This window comes from Cherax quadricarinatus, chromosome 52 (assembly GCF_038502225.1).
Source record: "Cherax quadricarinatus isolate ZL_2023a chromosome 52, ASM3850222v1, whole genome shotgun sequence".
Taxonomy (NCBI): Eukaryota; Metazoa; Arthropoda; class Malacostraca; order Decapoda; family Parastacidae; genus Cherax; species Cherax quadricarinatus.
Genome location: NC_091343.1, coordinates 6,988,288 through 7,011,831, shown reverse-complemented (window position 1 = coordinate 7,011,831; position 23,544 = coordinate 6,988,288). Strand labels below are relative to the sequence as shown.

General features: G+C 43.6%; 1 protein-coding gene across 10 annotated transcripts in view; it reads right to left on the bottom strand.

Moving 5' to 3' along the window:
* The window catches only part of disp (RND transporter family member dispatched), a 753,128-nt gene that overhangs the window by 332,669 nt on the left and 396,915 nt on the right, over positions 1 to 23,544 (bottom strand). For all 10 annotated transcript variants that reach the window (XM_070096023.1, XM_070096020.1, XM_070096021.1 and 7 more), the window contains one exon: positions 3,515 to 3,556. The gene's annotated coding sequence lies outside the window, so the exon portion shown is untranslated. The remainder of the gene's footprint in view (positions 1 to 3,514; positions 3,557 to 23,544) is intronic.

Below are 23,544 nucleotides of genomic sequence, written 5' to 3'. Positions count from 1 at the left end.
AGTTGCGCAGATGCATAAGAGACTATGCGCACAATTAGATTTAGTTAGGCTGGTTTAGATCTACTGACTCCGCGATATCGTTAATGATTTGACGATTTCCTGCCGGCAGTCATATGTATTCTTCCTGGGCGAAGGTTGGAAAAAGTGAATGCAGCAGAGCACACCCTCTATCGCATTAGAGAATCTTTTCTGGATCGTTTATCTATGATTTATCCCAGTTCCCAGCATCTAGACCAGGGATACTTAACCTTTTTACGATTACAGATCCCCAGTGGATTGCCCAATATGTCCCCATAGTACCTTCACCAGATTGTGAAAATCATCACCATCTGTCCTCGTAGGTACCAGTATGACTTCAAAAGATGTCAACAGCTTGGTTTTACTTTACATACGGGTAGCTAAGAACAGCACAACTGAGAGTTTATTCTAACAACTTTTTTTTTTAAACTGTTCAGAGACTGAGTCCCATAGCTCCATTATTTGGTTGCCATACCACCAAGAGGTATGGATACCCCCGGTTAAGAACCCCTGATCTAGATGGTGCTGCGAGAGCCACGTCCGCTCGTCCCTGGGTATCAATTAAACTCTCACCTCATTTTGAAATGGCCATCCTGACGGCTAGGAGGGAGAGTTGCCAGGAGCCAACTACTGTTGCTAACAATAGTGGATGATTCTTTTACACGCTGAATGACGGAATACTTATATCAACACTGATTATTAATAATTAATGACACAGGAACCACTACTCGTATATATTAGCTTGGATATGAAGTCCATACCATATAGTGTATATTGATTAAATTCTAACATGTGAGTGATGACAGGTGACTGACACGCCTCTTACACTGAGAGACCATTATTTGTGTCTCCCTCACTTCAACATGAGGGAAGTTACCCCCTCTCCTCCTATTCCCCATTTTATCACGAATTTCTCCACATAATCCATTCCTGTCATTTTTCTGACCGGCATCTGCGTTCTCTAAATGATAGATCGTATGATAGATTACATTATTATCCATAAGTCTCGTACATGTTTCGCTCACTGTATAAAATGATCTTCTCTGTGTCCAATGATCCTTTTGAGTTGCTCATTTTTCTGTATAAGAACATCATGTTATTTTCTATTTTTCTTCATTTACTACTACTCTTTGTATTCTATTTGTTAGAAAATTTGACATTTATTTTTCTGCTTTTCCTGTTGCAATTAATGACTTAATTTTATGTACTAGGATTCAATGTAGACCGCATCTGTATTTTGTTTTTTTCTTCCAAGTAGTGATAATCATGATAACGCTCTAAATCCATGATGACTCGGGCTGTTTAGGTCAAGCTTTTCCCATACAGTTATTAAGTTGGCGTCTCATCACCCTTTCAATGTCTGGTGTATGTTAGAATGTTAGTGCCACCAGCCTCAAACTGTTTCCACAGCTCTACTACCTCCTTTGTACTTTTACGGCCAATGGTATTTTATCTAGACCTAAGCTCTTTTTCAAAAGAATAAAGAGTAATTGTGCTAGTCTTATTTTGCACTTCTTTATAAATAAAAGACGTTCAGTGAATCAACCCTTGGTGTTGCATGTCAGGACATATTGTTTATTTCCTCTCTAAATTCTGGGAATTTGTACTCATGTCAGATTTGACAGAGGGAATGCCAGACACGTCCTGTCTTCTAGATGTCAGATACATCCTGTCTTGTTGGATATACCCTTGATATACCTGTGATGAATTCCGAGAGTTTTTCTACTCCAAGAGCCCGGCCTTGGGATAGATGTCAGACACATCCTGTTTTCTAGGGGATGTCGTCCAATTTCCGCCACTCTGGTTTTGGAACTTCTGCTCTAGTGCCTAGTGATCGCCACTTGCTAATGTCTGAGTAAGCAACACAGGGAAAGGGGGAACTAAAAGGATGAAAGGCAGCAGCGATGATAACAGGGTAATAGGTGTTCCAATCTGTAGCTCCATGCATAGTGAATTGAATGATTATTTACGATGAACTAAGACGGAAGTAACGGACGGCAGCTGAAGAGAAGACCAAAAGAGAATCACGGGAAGAGCTCTGGGTTCAACTAACGTTGCTAAACACGAATAAGATCATGAAAATAATGCAAAGCTAAAAATACTACAGCAAAGAATAAAAGCGAGGCAAAGATGGTGTAATCAGTCCATAAACCTTGTAAGAATAGTTTTTGAGGTGATCAGTCCCTCAGCCTGGAAAAGAGTTCAGCTCCACAGTCTGTATCTGACTGAAGAAGCCTACCGTGTAAACGAAACGTTTCAGTAAATAATACAGACACTCAACTGGTGTACATGTGTCTTACCCATCAAAGAATGAGCTAAGAACGAATACATCAGAGGGAAGGAGAGAAATATGTAACACAAAAACAAAATGGCATTCAAAGGAGAGACTGAATTAATATTTGGCAGCAACACCAGGAAGAAAATGACAGAAGAAAAACGAATGGTATGACTGAAGGAGGGTGGAGAAGGGGAGGTGATGAAGAATTTAAGAGGCGCGAGATTTTTCCCTGTCTCCTAATATCATGTTTATTTTTTTCCTATAATCTACCTTGTCCATAATTTCCAATCACGGTATTGTGCCTTTTTTTGTTATTTCCTTAATTCATGGTATAACTTAACAAATCTTTGAGAACAATTTTGTTGTACAACACAACTGGACAAGGTAGATTATAAGGGGGGGGGGAACACATTATTAGAAGACAGGGGAACTGACGTGCCTCTTAATCACAGAGAACAACGAAGACTTCTGTGAGCTTCAATATGTATACTGAAAAATTTTTGCTCGCCAGTTAGCCAGTCCTAGTCGGATCAAAACGTCGTCATAGCTTCTATGTGCGGGTTATTTGTCTACTGTTCCAGCCACGGAATCGTGCCTTTTTATCCCCATACATTAACTTCTCTGACAGTCATGTCTAAAGGTTTCTTGATTTCAAGAGTCAAACCCAGAGCAAAAATCATACCAAATGCCAGAGTTAAACAGGCAGTGAGAGCAGAAGCCAGTCGAGTCAGTATTACTGAATACTGACAGACAGCACCCTGAATAAGACAGTGATAAATAACAACCGTGTATTATGAGGTAGAATTTCCAACAAAATGTTAGGTAAAAGAACACAGATGCAACTAATGAGACAATTTGAAGATTAAAACACATGTGTAACAGTTGGGTATCTTTACTGATGAAATGTTTCGTCTACACAGTAGACTTCTTCAGTCAAATACAGAAGAAGCAGTAGTAATGAAATAAAGATGATGTAATCAGTCCATCAACCTTGAAGAAAAAGTATTTAAGATGGTCAGTTCGTCAGCCTGGCAACGTTTCGCTCTCCAGGAGCTTTGTCAAGCCGTTATGACTTGAAAAAACTCCTGGAGAGCGAAACGTTGTTGCAATAAAATGCCACATTAGTTGCATCTATGTCCTTTTACCTAATATTATGAGAGAGGGTGTGAGTAACTTCCAGCAAAGACCGACAGTGATCAAAACAACGATTCATCTTACCGGTGCGAGAGAGCTGGTCACAGCTTGTCTGGAGACGCTCTTCTGCAAGTGAAATAAATTTTAATTAAATTTCCATAAAGCTCAACAATCATATACACTTTCAAAAACACACACATATCCACATAAATAATATGAAAAATTATTATAATCATAACCATAATTTTTAAAAGGGTGGACCGGTAAGCCAGCTGAAGGCCTCGGTCAGATTACCAAAAGCTCCAGCGGCGGGTCCTAATAAATCTTACCAAACCTACCCACGCAAAGACACTTACGTCAATATAAATAAGTAATAACTAACTTCGTTTAGCGAGATTGGTAACGCTGGTTGTGTTTTAGAAAAAAATAAGAGCGAATATGTTGAAATGTTTAAATGTTGCGACAATAATCATATACATTAAAAAAGAAAAAAATTTAGTTAAAGAGGAAAGGCGTGTGACCAGAATGATGGGTGACATGACTATATTACACTCACAATGTGACCAGAATGATGGGTGACAAGACTATATTATACTCACAATGTGACCAGAATGATGGGTGACATGACTATATTACACTCACAATGTGACCAGAATGATGGGTGACATGACTACATTACACTCACAATGTGACCAGAATGATGGGTGACATGACTATATTACACTCACAATGTGACCAGAATGATGGGTGACATGACTACATTACACTCACAATGTGACCAGAATGATGGGTGACATGACTACATTACACTCACAATGTGACCAGAATGATGGGTGACATGACTATATTACACTCACAATGTGACCAGAATGATGGGTGACATGACTATATTACACTCACAATGTGACCAGAATGATGGGTGACATGACTATATTACACTCACAATGTGACCAGAATGATGGGTGACATGACTATATTACACTCACAATGTGACCAGAATGATGGGTGACATGACTATATTACACTCACAATGTGACCAGAATGATGGGTGACATGACTATATTACACTCACAATGTGACCAGAATGATGGGTGACATGACTATATTACACTCACAATGTGACCAGAATGATCGTGACATGACTATATTACACTCACAATGTGACCAGAATGATGGGTGACATGACTATATTACACTCACAATGTGACCAGAATGATGGGTGACATGACTATATTACACTCACAATGTGACCAGAATGATGGGTGACATGACTATATTACACTCACAATGTGACCAGAATGATGGGTGACATGACTATATTACACTCACAATGTGACCAGAATGATAGGTGACATGACTATATTACACTCACAATGTGACCAGAATGATGGGTGACATGACTATATTACACTCACAATGTGACCAGAATGATGGGTGACATGACTATATTACACTCACAATGTGACCAGAATGATGGGTGACATGACTATATTACACTCACAATGTGACCAGAATGATGGGTGACATGACTATATTACACTCACAATGTGACCAGAATGATGGGTGACATGACTACATTACACTCACAATGTGACCAGAATGATGGGTGACATGACTACATTACACTCACAATGTGACCAGAATGATGGGTGACATGACTACATTACACTCACAATGTGACCAGAATGATGGGTGACATGACTACATTACACTCACAATGTGACCAGAATGATGGGTGACATGACTACATTACACTCACAATGTGACCAGAATGATGGGTGACATGACTATATTACACTCACAATGTGACCAGAATGATGGGTGACATGACTATATTACACTCACAATGTGACCAGAATGATGGGTGACATGACTACATTACACTCACAATGTGACCAGAATGATGGGTGACATGACTATATTACACTCACAATGTGACCAGAATGATGGGTGACATGACTATATTACACTCACAATGTGACCAGAATGATGGGTGACATGACTATATTACACTCACAATGTGACCAGAATGATGGGTGACATGACTATATTACACTCACAATGTGACCAGAATGATGGGTGACATGACTATATTACACTCACAATGTGACCAGAATGATGGGTGACATGACTATATTACACTCACAATGTGACCAGAATGATGGGTGACATGACTATATTACACTCACAATGTGACCAGAATGATGGGTGACATGACTATATTACACTCACAATGTGACCAGAATGATGGGTGACATGACTATATTACACTCACAATGTGACCAGAATGATGGGTGACATGACTATATTACACTCACAATGTGACCAGAATGATGGGTGACATGACTATATTACACTCACAATGTGACCAGAATGATGGGTGACATGACTATATTACACTCACAATGTGACCAGAATGATGGGTGACATGACTATATTACACTGACAATGTGACCAGAATGATGGGTGACATGACTACATTACACTCACAATGTGACCAGAATGATGGGTGACATGACTATATTACACTCACAATGTGACCAGAATGATGGGTGACATGACTACATTACACTCACAATATGACCAGAATGATGGGTGACATGACTATATTACACTCACAATGTGACCAGAATGATGGGTGACATGACTACATTACACTCACAATGTGACCAGAATGATGGGTGACATGACTATATTACACTCACAATGTGACCAGAATGATGGGTGACATGACTACATTACACTCACAACCAGAATGATGGGTGACATGACTATATTACACTCACAATGTGACCAGAATGATGGGTGACATGACTACATTACACTCACAACGTGACTGATGGGTGACATGACTATATTACACTCACAATGTGACCAGAATGATGGGTGACATGACTACATTACACTCACAATGTGACCAGAATGATGGGTGACATGACTACATTACACTCACAATGTGACCAGAATGATGGGTGACATGACTATATTACACTCACAATGTGACCAGAATGATGGGTGACATGACTATATTACACTCACAATGTGACCAGAATGATGGGTGACATGACTATATTACACTCACAATGTGACCAGAATGATGGGTGACATGACTACATTACACTCACAATGTGACCAGAATGATGGGTGACATGACTATATTACACTCACAATGTGACCAGAATGATGGGTGACATGACTACATTACACTCACAATGTGACCAGAATGATGGGTGACATGACTATATTACACTCACAATGTGACCAGAATGATGGGTGACATGACTACATTACACTCACAATGTGACCAGAATGATGGGTGACATGACTATATTACACTCACAATGTGACCAGAATGATGGGTGACATGACTATATTACACTCACAATGTGACCAGAATGATGGGTGACATGACTACATTACACTCACAATGTGACCAGAATGATGGGTGACATGACTACATTACACTCACAATGTGACCAGAATGATGGGTGACATGACTATATTACACTCACAATGTGACCAGAATGATGGGTGACATGACTACATTACACTCACAATGTGACCAGAATGATGGGTGACATGACTACATTACACTCACAATGTGACCAGAATAATGGGTGACATGACTATATTACACTCACAATGTGACCAGAATGATGGGTGACATGACTACATTACATTCACAATGTGACCAGAATGATGGGTGACATGACTATATTACACTCACAATGTGACCAGAATGATGGGTGACATGACTACATTACACTCACAATGTGACCAGAATGATGGGTGACATGACTACATTACACTCACAATGTGACCAGAATGATGGGTGACATGACTATATTACACTCACAATGTGACCAAAATGATGGGTGACATGACTACATTACACTCACAATGTGACCAGAATGATGGGTGACATGAATACATTACACTCACAATGTGACCAGAATGATGGGTGACATGACTACATTACACTCACAATGTGACCAGAATGATGGGTGACATGACTACATTACACTCACAATGTGACCAGAATGATGGGTGACATGACTATATTACACTCACAATGTGACCAGAATGATGGGTGACATGACTACATTACACTCACAATGTGACCAGAATGATGGGTGACATGACTATATTACACTCACAATGTGACCAGAATGATGGGTGACATGACTACATTACACTCACAATGTGACCAGAATGATGGGTGACATGACTACATTACACTCACAATGTGACCAGAATGATGGGTGACATGACTACATTACACTCACAATGTGACCAGAATGATGGGTGACATGACTACATTACACTCACAATGTGACCAGAATGATGGGTAACATGACTACATTACACTCACAATGTGACCAGAATGATGGGTGACATGACTACATTACACTCACAATGTGACCAGAATGATGGGTGACATGACTACATTACACTCACAATGTGACCAGAATGATGGGTGACATGACTACATTACACTCACAATGTGACCAGAATGATGGGTGACATGACTACATTACACTCACAATGTGACCAGAATGATGGGTGACATGACTACATTACACTCACAATGTGACCAGAATGATGGGTAACATGACTACATTACACTCACAATGTGACCAGAATGATGGGTGACATGACTACATTACACTCACAATGTGACCAGAATGATGGGTGACATGACTACATTACACTCACAATGTGACCAGAATGATGGGTGACATGACTACATTACTCTCACAATGAGGCACACTTCTGCAAACGAAGACAAGTCACTCGACGCTGGAAGCAGGAACAAGTGACTTCAGATGTCATTGTATTTAAATTATGATTTTTTCACAAGAAACACAGACATCTATGCATGTAACCGGCCTCGTCCTGACCTCGTTTGCCCTGCCCCTGACATAGGCCCTTTATGCTGTGTTATAAATGGTTTAGAAAATCGACAATGTAAAGAATCCATTCACATTTATAATTTGTATTGTCAGCTTTCTGTCGTGTCCACTGGTTAACTTGCCGAAATGGATCTCAACGTGAGGCGAGCATGTACAGTGGATCGACACCATGCCCAGCCCTTCTAGGGTAGGGTAGGTGCCTGAGCCCGAGCTTTTAGCTCACAAGACTGTCATTCCCATTAGCCCCCTTGGGGCGGGGATGGCAGACCAGCGAGGCCTAGCTTGTGGCTAGGCCTGAGGACAGTTGGTCTCAAAGATGAGGAGGTACTTGTGCCTCCTCCCATGGGAGACTTAGGTCTCAGACACTCCCTAAAGAGGGAGCCAAGGCCGGGCCACCACTTGGAAAAGGCCCGGGCCGGGAGAATACCGGCGAATCTTTAATAATAATAATAATAATAACCTGTACAGTAATTCTTCTTGCCTTCTATTTTATTGTCTCTATGTTAATATCTTCGTGAATAATGCAAAAATCTTCGTGAAGGTAGACAATGAAAAACTCATGGAAGGTAAGAAGCATGACACACTGAAAAATATGGAACATTAATGGAGAATAACATGTAGTGTATCAACCAAATAATATTCAACCAAGTTAGTGAGTAGTACACTGATAAAAATGTGCATTAGCAATTATGTGAGGGCGTAACACTGAGATCAACAAACAAGAGTGGCATCAACAGATAAGAGTGGCATCAACAGATAAGAGTGGCATCAACAGATAAGAGTGGGATCAATAGACAAGAGTGGGATCAACAGATAAGAGTGGCATCAACAGATAAGAGTGGCATCAACAGATAAGAGTGGCATCAACAGACGAGAGTGGCATCAACAGACGAGTGGCATCAACAGACAAGAGTGGGATCAATAGACAAGAGTGGGATTAACAAACAAGAGTGGGATCAACAGACAAGGCAAGAGTGGAATCAACAAATAAGAGTGGGATCAACAAACAAGAGTAGGATCAACAGACAAGAGAAGGATTAACAGACAAGAGTGGGATCAACAGACAAGAGTGGGATCAACAGACAAGAGCGGGATCAACAGACAAGAGTGGGATCAACAGATAAGAGTGGGATCAATAAACAAGAGTAGGATCAACAGACAAGAATGGAATAAGCAAACAAGAGTGGGATCAACAGACAAGAGTGGGATTAACAGACAAGAGTAGGATCAACAGACAAGAGTAGGATCAACAGACAAGAATAGGATCAACAAACAAAAGTGGGATCAACAAACAAGAGTAGGATCAACAGACAAGAGAAGGATCAACAGACAAGAGTGGGATCAACAAACAAGAGTGGGATCAACAGACAAGAGTGGGATCAACAGACAAGAGTGGGATCAACAAACAAGAGTGGGATCAACAGACAAGAGTGGGATCAACAGACAAGAGTGGCATCAACAGATAAGAGTGGGATCAACAGACAAGAGTGGGATCAACAAACAAGAGTGGGATCAACAAACAAGAGTGGGATCAACAAACAAGAGTGGGATCAACAAACAAGAGTGGGATCAACAAACAAGAGTGGGATCAACAGACAAGAGTGGGATCAACAGACAAGAGTGGGATCAACAGACAAGAGTGGGATCAACAGACAAGAGTGGGATCAACAGACAAGAGTGGGATCAACAAACAAGAGTGGGATCAACAGACAAGAGTGGGATCAACAAACAAGAGTGGGATCAACAAACAAGAGTGGGATCAACAAACAAGAGTGGGATCAACAAACAAGAGTGGGATCAACAAACAAGAGTGGGATCAACAAACAAGAGTGGGATCAACAAACAAGAGTGGGATCAACAAACAAGAGTGGGATCAACAAACAAGAGTGGGATCAACAAACAAGAGTGGGATCAACAAACAAGAGTGGGATCAACAAACAAGAGTGGGATCAACAAACAAGAGTGGGATCAACAGACAAAAACAAGAGTACTGAAGTCTCATTACATTTATAGGTTTTTTTCTTTTCTTTTCCCTAGGTTTATTCTTCACGTTCCATCATATCTATTAGGTTGTTACGGTTATGTGTAGATTGATTACCAGGCTCTCAAGTGTCTTCCAGTAAGTTATGACTATGTATCTTCCTTGCATATATTATTAGACATCTGTTTGTCCGCAGTACCAGAGACAGAAAAATCTGAAGTATTTTAATGTGTTCTTAACAGTTTAGATGTTTTCCTGAAAATATGCTGGCAATATACAACCTCGGTATATTTTGGTGCCGTCCGTAAAAGATGATATGAGGATAAAAATCAGTAGAGGGACTAGAAGTGTGCCCTGGGGAACTGGACTTATTACTGTATTGAGACTTTTATTTTGTTTACTACCACTCTCTAGGCTTTGTGTTAGAAATATGAATATCTAGTGTCCTATATTATCCTGTTATAAATCATTTTATAGGCTATTATTTTATGGTGACATTTACTCAGCAGTAGCCCAAACATTGATACCCTCCAGTTCAAATGTAATACAGTTACCAATACTACCCAGTGTTAGCCAAGCTAACACCATCCATTCACACTTCCAGGTCAAAATATATTGTCAAGACTTGTCAAAACTTGATCAGATTTTAGTGGCAAACTCTGGTGTCAATCCTTGCTTTCAAATTCACAAATAATCCAAAAATTGGAATGGAATCTAAAGGATACTGCCGGGGGGGGGGGGTCAACGCTCCCGTGACCTGATCCCAGACCAGGCCTCCTGGTGGATCAAAGTCGAAAGCAATCAGACTGTTACTACTTGCTTAATATAATCCATCGAATGAACAACAGCCCAGCTGGCCCGGAACTGATTTGAAGATCTTGTCAACTTCTGGCTTGAAGACAGCCAGAGGTTTGTTGGTAATTCCCCTTACGTACGAAGGGAAGGCATTGAGAATTCGGGGATCCCCAGACACTTATCAAGTTCTCTCTTATTGTACTCGTCGTGCCCCTGCACTTAATCAGAAGTACTCTGCACCATCTGCCAAGTCTCTTGTTTTCATAGTTAGCGATATCGGTGTGCAGGTTTGGGACTAGTCCCTCCAGGATTTTGCAGGTGCAAATTATGGTGTTCCTTTTTCGCAGTGAAAGCTCTCTAGCTCAGCAATCTTGCCTGCCTTGAAGGGGGCTGCTAGTATACAGTGGTATTCCAGCCCGGGAAGAAACTTAAGGCGTATCATCTTTGGCTCAGCACCTTTTGGTTTGAACATTCTAGTTATCCAGCCTATAATTTTCCTTACTGTAGCTAAAACTACAGCAAGGAAAATCTCACATATGGAACCTTCACCCTACCGAATAATTTGAGTTTGTCTTGTACTCCGTTTCAGTCATTATTTCTTCCATTCTTCCAAAGTGGAGCAACAGAAACTTGTCCTCATCGAACATCACACCGTTATCTGAGCTCCAGTACAAGACTTGATTTATATCTGCTAAAGTTTAGCTGTGTCTTCGGCGGACACCACTCTCACAGAGATTCTGCTGTCATCACTAAAGTATGTTACCGGTCTATGATTTTATGTTCTTCTCAATATCGGATATAAGAATGAGAAAACTGGAGCGAGTACCGTTACTTGAGAGACAGATCTTTTCATTGTGGTAGCCTCCGACTTCACTCTGTTTACTACTACTATCTGGGTTCTATCAGTCTACTTTTCCATATTACTTTTATACGCATATTTTTTTTGTGATATCACACCATGATCGCACTTGTCAAAGGCTCTCGCAGAATCATTATACACGACAACAACATTTAGCTTGTCTTCCAGAGTATTCAGGACCGTATCATAATCTAGCAGTTGGGCAAGGCAGAAGTGACCTCCCCTGAACAAATGTTGCCCTGGACAGTACAACCGTTGTGATTTTATGTGACTGGCAATCTTGCCTCTTAGGACCAGTTCAAAAATTCTGATAATGTGTGAAGTTCGCGCTATTGGTCTGTATTTTTTCGCAATTGCTTTACTGCCACCTTTGTGAAATGGGGCAATATCACTGGTTTTTAATGACTGTGGGATAACACCTGTGCCCAGCCTCCTCCTAAATAGAATAATAAAGACCCAATATAGTGACTTCTTGCAATATCTGATGAATATGGAGTTCCACGAGTTAGGGCAGAATGCATCATGATGTCGGTAACATCATAAGAGGAAAATGAAGGCTCGAATTTTAGTCTGGTGTACCGCAGCTTTCGTTTTTCACCTCGTGGCTTCACTGAGTTATTCCAGCCACAGTCTTGTGCCATTATTAATTACTGAATTAGTGTTAAATCATGTTGTCATAATAACGAAATGAATCTGGGATATGGAAAAATAGGCTAAACGAGCGAGAGAGAAAGAGAGAGAGAGAGAGAGAGAGAGAGAGAGAGAGAGAGAGAGAGAGAGAGAGAGAGAGAGAGAGAGAGAGAGAGAGAGAGAGAGAGAGAGAGACAGACAGACAGACAGACAGAGAAAGAAACAGAGAGACAGAGGCAGAAAGTCAGACAGACAGAGAGAGAGAACCACCACAAATAAAAGAGTAGACTCTATTACCAGTTTCTGGAAAAGAACAACTTTAGTAATATAAAAATAGATTTAGACCATTCTATCTAATTTTCTTGCACTGATGTTGTTGTAGGCGACACCGGTGGCGGGAGAAGCAACGGTAACGGCAGTAACAGTAGTAACGAGCAGTAGTAACGAGGTATGGTCATAACATATTAGGCTGACGGCTAGCATGACATCAAGCAAGGGAGAGGAGCAACATACAATCATTACAACATGCCTCTAGCACGCCCAACATGCCCTAGCACGACCAATACGCCCCTAGCATGCCCAACATGCCTCTAGCACGCCCAACATGCCTCTAGCACGCCCAACATGCCCTAGCACGACCAATACGCCCCTAGCATGCCCAACATGTCTCTAGCACGCCCAACATGTCCCTAGCATACCCAACATGCTTCTAGCACGCCCAACATGCCCCTAGAACGCCCAAAATGTCTCCATCACGCCCACCACCATGCCTCCAGACACAATCAGTATGCCCCTAACACGCTTAACACGCCCCCAGCACTCCCAATATGCCTCTAACACGCCCAACATGTTTTCAGCATGCCCAACATGCCTCTAACACGCCTAACATGCTCCTAACATGCTTCTAGCTTGCCTAACGTGCTTCTAACTTGCCGAACATGCTTCTAGCACGCCCAACACGCCTCCAGAGTGCCCAACATGCCTCTAGCAAATCCCAATATGCCCCTAACACGCCCAACATGCTTATAGCACACCTAAGATGCCCCTAGCACGCTCAACATGCCCCTAACACGCACAACATGCCCCTAGCACTCCCAACATGCCTCTAGCACGCCCAACATGCCCATAGCACGCCCAACATGCTTCTAGAACAGCCAACATGCCTCTAGCACGCCCAACATACGCCTAGCACCTCCAGCAAGCCGCTAACACGGCAGCATACCCCTAACATATCCAAAATAGGGTGATGAAACGCGCAAGGTTGAGCCACACATCCAACAGGCGCGATGAGAGGCAGCAGCAGCACCAGCACCACCACAGCAGCACCAGCACCACCACAGCAGCAGCATCACCACCACAGCAGTGCCAGCATTACCACCACCACAGCAGTGCCAGCATTACCACCACCACAGCAGTGCCAGCATTACCACCACCACAGCAGTGCCAGCATTACCACCACCACAGCAGTGCCAGCATTACCACCACCACAGCAGTGCCAGCATTACCACCACCAAAGAAGCAGCATTGCCACCACAGCAGCAGCAGCACCACCACAGCGGCACCAACACCACCACAGTAGCGCCAGCATTACCACCACCATAGCAGCAGCATCACCACAGAAGCACCAACAAAGCAGCACCAGCACCAACAAAGCAGCAGCACCACCACAGAAGCAGCACCACCAATACAGCAGCACCAGCACCACCACAGAAGCACTACCACCACTACAGAAGCAGCAGCACTACCACAACAGCACCAGCACCACCACAAAAGAAGCGCCACCAACACAGAAGCACCACCACCACCACAGAAGCAGCAGCACCACCACAAGCAACAGCACCACCACAACAGCACCACCATAGTAGCAGCAGCACCACCACGGAAGCAGCACCAGCACCACCACAGCAGTACCAGTACCATCACGACAGCAGCAGCAGCACCGAGGTACAGCTCCACAGCAGCACCGCGGTACAGCACCACAGCAGCAGCACCGTGGCGGCAGCACCATCACCGCCGCCACCAACAGCAGTAGCAGCAACAACAGCAGCAGTAACAACAGCAGAAACAAGAGCAGTAGTAACAATAACAACAGCAACAAAAACAGCAGCAACAACTTCAACAGAAGCAACAACAGCAGGAGCAGCAGAAGTAACAGCAGCAGTAGGAAAAAAGAAAGTGCAACAGCAGTAACAGCAACAGGGGCAGTAACAAAAGCAGCAACAACAGTAACACCAACAACAGCAGCAGCAGCCACGAGAGGCAGGGAAGTATCGATCCTCGAGGTTCGCTGATACCTCACAACCGGAACTGCTTCAGCGTGCCCAGCCTCTGCTCACGCTGGCTTACCTGGTAGCATCTAACCTGCTGACACACTTCCGCCACGCACCCAGCACCCATCTCTCCTCTCCTAGCACTGTATCTATCATCTTTCGTGTTTGCAACTGTACAAGGTCTGTCCATCAATCTTGAATAGATTGATGGACTGAACACATCGACTCAAGGTTGTACAAGGTCTCAAACAAAGGAAAAGAAATTGATACCGTTCATCAGTAGTCTTCTCGCGAAGTTAAATGCAATGTTTGCAGCTTTCACGGAGACACGTCAAAGACCATTTTAATAATGAACATAATTAGATCCGACTAGAAAAACAGGCAACAAGGAAGGAAAGGGGGTTGACCTGTATGTTCAAGAGTCACTCATATGCAGTGAGTTACTGACCACCACTAATGATGTAGTCGAAGTTCTGGTAGTTCAAGAAAAAATTACTGGATATCCAGCGTTGTCTTGAAAATCTATCAAATCCTGCTCCAAATATCGTGCTGCTTGAGATACCTTAAATGGAAGAATGTAGCAAAGACTGTACAAGCAGAGATGGTTCCTGGAGTTAGTATGGAAGTCTCACGCAGTTGGTTCAGCTGATCGCTGAACCAACAAGGCTACGAAACACCCCAGACCTCATGTTAACCAACAATGAAGACCTGGTCTGGGACATAACGGTGTCGAAGACCGCAGTCTCACGCCGCAACATAAAAGATTTAGACCTGCTTGCACAGCGGCCTGGGAAAGACGAAGCACGATTAATCATGAGGAAAAAATCAACAAATTCAATTTCAACAAGAACATAAATTGGTACCAAATAAATTGGAAACTTAACGAGCTACACTGGGAAGAAAATGACCACTACGAGTCTAAACCAGTTCCTCAGGAGGATGAGTTCCATGGCACACAAAGAATGCTCCAGATACACACCCCTACGCCAAAAGATGCAAACGGGAGGGAGGGAGGGAGGGAGGGGAGGGAGGGAGGGGAGGGAGGGAGGGTGGGAGGGAGGGAGGGTGGGGGGGAGGGGAGGGGAGGGGAGGGAGAGAGAGAGAGAGAGAGAGAGAGAGAGAGAGAGAGAGAGAGAGAGAGAGAGAGAGAGAGAGAGAGAGAGAGAGAGAGAGCACTATCTCTACAGGCGAAGTCGATGGCAATCAGATATTGTCAAAGGAAGCTGACTCTCTGAAGCACAAAAGGAAACACTGGTTATAGAAATGGAGAACATCGAGCACGAACTGATTGTATCATATTGAGTCCAGGAGAAACAGAGGGAACATTAGAAGAAATGAGATTATAAGAAATCCCAAGCACTTCTTATCTTATGCAAATCTAGGGTAGAATAGGATCCTTGTTTGCAAATGAAACATACACTGATGACAATAAGGAAAGGAATGAAATTCTGAAGTCCACAATTTCTGATTGAAGAAGCCATCGATAGCATGATCTCTGCTTCAGGCGCAGACTAATGGAACTCCATAGTCATAACAAATGCTGGAAATCACTATGTCAGGCCTTTAATATTCTAGGAGGCGGCGGCTGGACACAGTTATTATCCCACCGTCATTAAAAGCCACTGATACTGCCTACTACACAAAGGTGGCAGTAAAGTAATTGCGAAAAACTATAACCAATAGCGCTAACTTCACACAATATTAAAATCTCTGAACGGGTCCTAAGAATCAAGAATGCCAATCATATGGAATCAAATAAATGCACAATCCAGGGCATCATGAGTTTACAGCAGGTCGCTAGTGCCTTCTCCCTTTCACTAGATCATTACAATGTGGTCCTAAACGCGCTAGAAGACAAATTAACTGATGTAGTTTACAGTGATTTCACAAAAACACTTTGACAAGTAATTTCGCAGAAAATACGTGAAAAAGAAATAAGTGGAAAAGTAGGTAGAGAATAGAACCGCTATAAACAGAGTGAAGTTGGAGGCTGTCACAGTGAGAAAAAAAAACTGTTCCTCAAGACATAATACTTGCTCCACTTCTGCTTCTCATTCTTATATCCGATAATGACAAGATAAAAAATCATAACACTGTAATGTCCTTTGCTGATGACAACGTAATCACTGTGAGCTGGCATCCATCGAAGACCCATCGAATTCTCAGGATGATACTATATATATCGAGTCTTCCATTGGACTACAATATGACGTTCAATCGAAAGTGCCATGTATGAGACATAGGAGTGATGTCAGAAGGTCTTATATTCGAGGATCACAACATAGTTACTATTGCTACAGCAAGGAAAATGAAAGGGAGGATAAATAGAACCTCAAAGACAAATGATGCTGAGCCGATAATGATACCCTTTAAGACACATGTTCTCACTAGGTTGGAATACTGATATATACTAACGGCTACCTTCAAGGCAAGCGGAATTCCTGAGCTAGAAAACGAAGAACTTCCACTGCCCATATACATTCAATCAAACATTTGAAGTACTGAGAATGTTTGAAGCTCCTTCAACTGAGTTCCCTGGAACGTAGGCGAGAATGCTACATCATAATAAACACCAGAAAGATTGTGAAGGGACTGGTCCCAAACCTGCACATGGAAATCACTTTGAATGAAAATAAGAGACTTGGCAGGCGGTGGGAAGTACCCCCAATAAACAGTAGGGGGCGTGACGAGTCCACTAAGAGAGATCTCCACTGGTGTCAGAGGTCCTCGACTTTTCAACGCCCTTCTTTCGTGCAACCTCTGTCTTCAAGAAGGAACTTGACAAGTTCCTCAAATCAGTTCGTGATCAGCCGAGATGTGGGTCATACGTTGGACTGAATACGGCCAGTAGTAATAGCCTGGCTGATCAGGCCTTGAGGCACCAGGAGGATTTGTGTGGGAATGGGCCACTGAGGCGCTAACCCCCAAAAACATCCTTCAGGTATCCTTCCAACCATCTCTCCTCTCATCTCGTTTCGTCTCCTACTGATGAAGCCACTGCGTGGCGAAACGTTTCCTCAATAAAGATTCCCAAATGCTGCACAAGTTGAAGATTGAGACACTTATGCAACATATGAGAATCTTTATTCAGGAAACGTTTCGCCACACAGTGGCTTCATCAGTCATTCATCACAACTGTCTGACACTGCAGCATCATGGGATCTTGTTACAAAGAATTCTTCAACACTTGTTCAACCTTTGGACGAAGACCTACTTCGACTAGTGGATGGTACCACTATGATTCCGCCTCCGCCTGCTTCACCTCACCTCACTACAGTATATAAGCCACGTCTACGGCCCTATGCTGTACATTCTACAAGATTGATGGACTGAACACATCGAATCCAGGCTGAGGGACTGATTACCTCAAACTCCTCCTCTCCTTACGCCTTTCTACTTTGTATCGGACTGATGAAGCCACTGTGTGGCGAAACGTTTCCTGAATAAAGATTCTCATATGTTGCATAAGTGTCTCAATCTTCAACTTGTCGGTTTTTCAAACCATTCATCACAGCTGCACAAGTGTTTCACTCTTCAACTTGTTGGTTTTCTAAACTATTTATCACACTGATGAAGAAGAGTGGAGATACCACACTGATGAAGGAAGGATGGAGGTACCACAATAAGGTATATTGTTGCTAGTTCCTGCTGCAGCAGCGGCTGCTCCTCGAGGTCCCATCAACTACTGATCGACAGCAGGTTACGTGATACACTGCCTGACCAGGTGTGAAGCCGCTCAACCTCACAAAGTTGCCTGCAACTATTACAATGATGCAGCAATCTTCAACCAGAGAAGGTTGCCTGCAACTACTACAATGCTGCAGCAATCTTCAACCAGAGAAGTTTGCCTGCAACTACTACAATGCTGCAGCAATCTTCAACCAGAGAAGTTTGCCTGCAACTACTACAATGCTACAGCAATCTTCAACCAGAGAAGGTTGCCTGCAGCTACTACAATTGTGCACCAATCTTCAACCAGAGAAGGTTGCCTGCAGCTACTACAATGATGCAGCAATCTTCAACCAGAGAAGGTTGCCTGCAGCTACTACAATTGTGCAGCAATCTTCAACCAGAGAAGGTTGCCTGCAGCTACTACAATTGTGCAGCAATCTTCAACCAGAGAAGGTTGCCTGCAGCTACTACAATTGTGCACCAATCTTCAACCAGAGAAGGTTGCCTGCAGCTACTACAATTGTGCAGCAATCTTCAACCAGAGAAGGTTGCCTGCAGCTACTACAATTGTGCAGCAATCTTCAACCAGAGAAGGTTGCCTGCAGCTACTACAATTGTGCAGCAATCTTCAACCAGAGAAGGTTGCCTGCAGCAAGTACAATGATGCAGCAATCTTCAACCAGAGAAGGTTGCCTGCAGCTACTACAATGATACATCAATCTGTCGTCCCTTGGAAACTATATTAGAATATGCACTAGAGGGACGTACTAAGGACACTACAAACCTGGAAGCAGAAATAAACCAGGTCCTCCAGGGCAACACAAAACAATATGATGTTCATGGACGACAATTTTCAGTTACTCCTCACTTCAAAACAACCCACTCAGTAGAGTGGAAGTGGAAGGCAACGGACTTGTGAATAACGCTGTGGAGAAAATCTTGCTTTCAATAATCACAACAATACTATCACAACTGCAAAAGAAGTGACAGACTGGCTTACAAGAAACTTTAAGATAAGAGATGCCATGCCAATGATGATACTCGTCAAGGCTTATTACATTCCTACTCTAGTGAGCAGGAGTGTAATAAGTACACTGTGAGATAAGTCCATAAGTACACTATAACTCAGTAAGTACATTATGAGATAACTCCATAGGTACACTATGAGATATCTAATTGTGTACTTATGGAGTTAACTCAATAAGCACACTAAGGGATAACTCAGTAAGTACAATAAGAGATAACTCAATAAGTACACTAAAAGATAACTTAAGTACAGTAAGAGACACTTAGCTATATTCAATAAAAGAACCTAAGTGTTCCTAATCATCCTGGGTGTGGTGCTAGCGTTCATACAGGTAGTAGGCAGGTTATAGGATAGGTGGTGTGCTCCAGGACCCGGCTGCAGGGCCCTGGAGAACACCAGGGTCCTGCCTCCTGATGATCATCACCAGGCAGACACACACACACACACACACACACACACACACACACACACACACACACACACACACACACACACACACACACACACAAACACACACGCAAACACACACACACACACACACACACACACACACACACACACACACACACACACACACACACACACACACACACACACACACATGGGGCCAAAACAAAGACAGGGAGCACACTAGGACAGAATGAGAGGTTGGAAAACAGTGAAGGAACTAGGACATGTGCAGGGACCTTACCAGACACTTGTGGGGGCCAGGAACAGGTGAGCAGGAAGGACAAACCAATGAGCATATGGGGTACAGCTAGGGAAGGGAGTGAAGGAAAGAACATTCCACGGGAACTAAAACACCTCAGAGGATGCAATGGGAGTCACAGTGGGAGGTGGAAAGGGAGAGATCAGTTTTTGTCTATGGGCTAGAAGAAACTGAAGGGAAAACTTATGATGAAAGAAAGCGAGGAGGAGAAAAAAGCGATTGAAGGTATCATGAAGGTGATAGGCGAGGGAGACATGACCCAGGTGGCAAATTTTCGGAGAATCGGGTGGTTCACAAAGAAAAGGAATCGGCCTCTCAAAGTAATTTTCAAGGCAGAATCAACCCGAACCATGATCCTGCAGGAGAAAGCATGGCTGAGAGGCAAACAGGAGTTCATGAGTGTGTACCTCGATCGAGACAGAACACAGGAGGAAAGGATGATACTGAAAGAGAGAGTGCAAAAACGAAAGGAGGAATGGGAGGAAATGAAAAAGGAGAGCAGAATAACCCAGTAACAGGTGGAAGGACAAGCATACCCCCCCCCAGAAACACCTGCAGAAGGACTCCAGCCACGACACCACCAAGGCAACTGAACAATCCAAACCAACCATCACACGCAGATCCCTCTGTTCCCACCCCCCGTCCACGAACCCTACCCCTACAGCAACCCCCTATGGGAGCTCTTCCTCCACCTCCACTGCAACCCCCCACAGGCCCCCATCAGGGCTCCTGCTCTCCCAACCCCAGTATTCCCCCAGGACCACAGTTACAGTATTAGAACAGAAGTTGAAGGTTTGGTACACAAATGCGGATGGACTAACGAATAAATATGAGGAATGGCAAGAAAGAATCAATGAAGTCCCCAGACATCATAGCAGTTACAGAAACAAAACTCACGGAGACAATAACAGATGCAATCTTCCCACCAGGATACCAGATCACGAGGAAAGATAGAAGGGGCAGAGGGGGAGGGGGGGTTGCTATGCTCGTAAAAAACCGATGGAAATTCGAGAAAATGGGAGGCATAGACGAGACAGGAGAAAGAGACTACATAGTAGGTACACTTCAGTCTGGGGAGCACAAGGTGGTCATTGCAGTGATGTATAATCCACCACAGAACTGCAGGAGGCCAAGAGAGGAATATGAAGAGAGCAACAGAGCAATGGTGGACACACTTGCTGATGTGGCAAGAAGAGCTCACTCCAGCAGAGCAAAATTGCTGGTTATGGGGGATTTCAACCACAGGGAGATTGACTGGGAAAACCTGGAGCCACATGGGAGTCCCGAAACATGGAGAGCCAAGATGTTGGATGTGGTGCTGGAAAACCTCATGCACCAACATGTTAAGGACACTACCAGAGTGAGAGGGGAGGATGAACCAGCAAGATTGGACCTTGTGTTCACCCTGGGCAGTTCAGACATTGAGGACATTACATATAAGAGTCCCCTAGGAGCTAGTGACCACGTGGTTCTGTGCTTTGAATACATAGTAGAGTTGCAAGTGGAGAGAGTAACAGGCGTTGAATGGGAAAAGTCAGACTATAAAAGAGGGGACTACACAGCGTTGAGGAACTTCCTACAGGAGGTTCCATGGGACAGAGAACTGGCAGGAAAGCCAGTAAATGAAATGATGGAATATGTAACAACAAAATGCAAGGAGGCAGTGGAAAGGTTTATTCCCAAGGGCAACAGAAACAATGGGAAGACCAGAACGAGCCCCTGATTTACCCGACGGTGTAAGGAGGCAAAAACAAAGTGCAATAGAGAATGGAAAAAGTACAGAAGGCAGAGAAAACATGAAAATAGGGAGATTAGTCGCAGAGCCAGGAACGAGTATTCACAGGTAAGGAGGGAGGCCCAGCGACAGTATGAAAATAACATAGCATCGAAAATCAAGACTGACCCGAAACTGTTGTATAGCCACATCAGGAGGAAGACAACAGTCAAAGACCAGGTGATCAGACTGAGGACAGAAGGTGGAGAACTCACAAGAAATGATCAGGAGGTATGTGAGGAGCTAAACAGGAGATTTAAGGAAGTTTTTACAGTAGAGACAGGAAGGGCTGTGGGAAGACAGAACAGAAGGGAACATCAAGAGGGAATATACCAACAAGTGTTGGATGACATACGAACAACCGAAAAGGAGGTGCAGAAGCTGCTAAGTGACCTTGATACCTCAAAGGAGATGGGACCGGACATCTCCCCGTGGGTCCTTAGAGAAGGACCAGAGATGCTGTGCGTGCCCCTAACCACAATCTTCAACACATCCCTTGAAACTGGGCAACTACCTGAGAAATGGAAGACAGCAAATGTAGTCCCCATATTTAAGAAAGCAAACAGAAATGAGGTACTAAACTACAGACTTGTGTCTCTGCCAAGTATTGAGTGCAAAGTCATGGAGAAGATTATCAGAAGGAGAGTGGTGGAACACCTGGAACGGAACAAGATTATAAATGAAAACCGGCATGGGTTCATGGAAGGCAAATCCTGTGTCACAAACCTGGAGTTTTATGACAAGGTAACAGAAGTAAGACACGAGAGAGAGGGGTGGGTTGATTGCATTTTCCTAGACTGCAGGAAGGCCTTTGACACAGTCCCCCACAAGAGATTAGTGCAAAAGCTGGAGGATCAGGTGCATATAACAGGGAGGGCACTGCAATGGATCAGGGAATACCTGACAGGGAGGCAACAACGAGTCATGGTACGTGAAGAGGTATCACAGTGGGCGCCTGTGACGAGCGGGGTCCCACAGGGGTCAGTTCTAGGAACAGTGCTATTTTTGATATATGCGAACATGATGGAAGGAATAGACTCTGAAGTGTCCCTATTCGCAGATGATGTGAAGCTGATGAGAAGAATCAAATCGGATGAGGATGAGGCAGGAGTGCAAAGAGACCTGGACAGGCTGGACATGTGGTCCAGAAACTGGCTTCTCGAATTCAACCCTGCCAAACGCAAAGTCATGAAGACTGGGGAGGGGCAAAGAAGACCGCAGAGTATAGGCTAGGTGGACAAAGACTACAGACCTCACTCAGGGAGAAAGACCTTGGGGTGACCACAACACCGAGCACGTCACCGGAGGCACACATCAACCAAATAACTGCTGCAGCATACGGGTGCCTGGCAAACCTGAGAATAGCGTTCCGATACCTTAATAAGGAATCGTTCAAGACACTGTACACTGTGTATGTTAGGCCCATACTGGAGTATGCAGCACCAGTCTGGAACCCACACCTGGTCAAGCACGTCAAGAAGTTA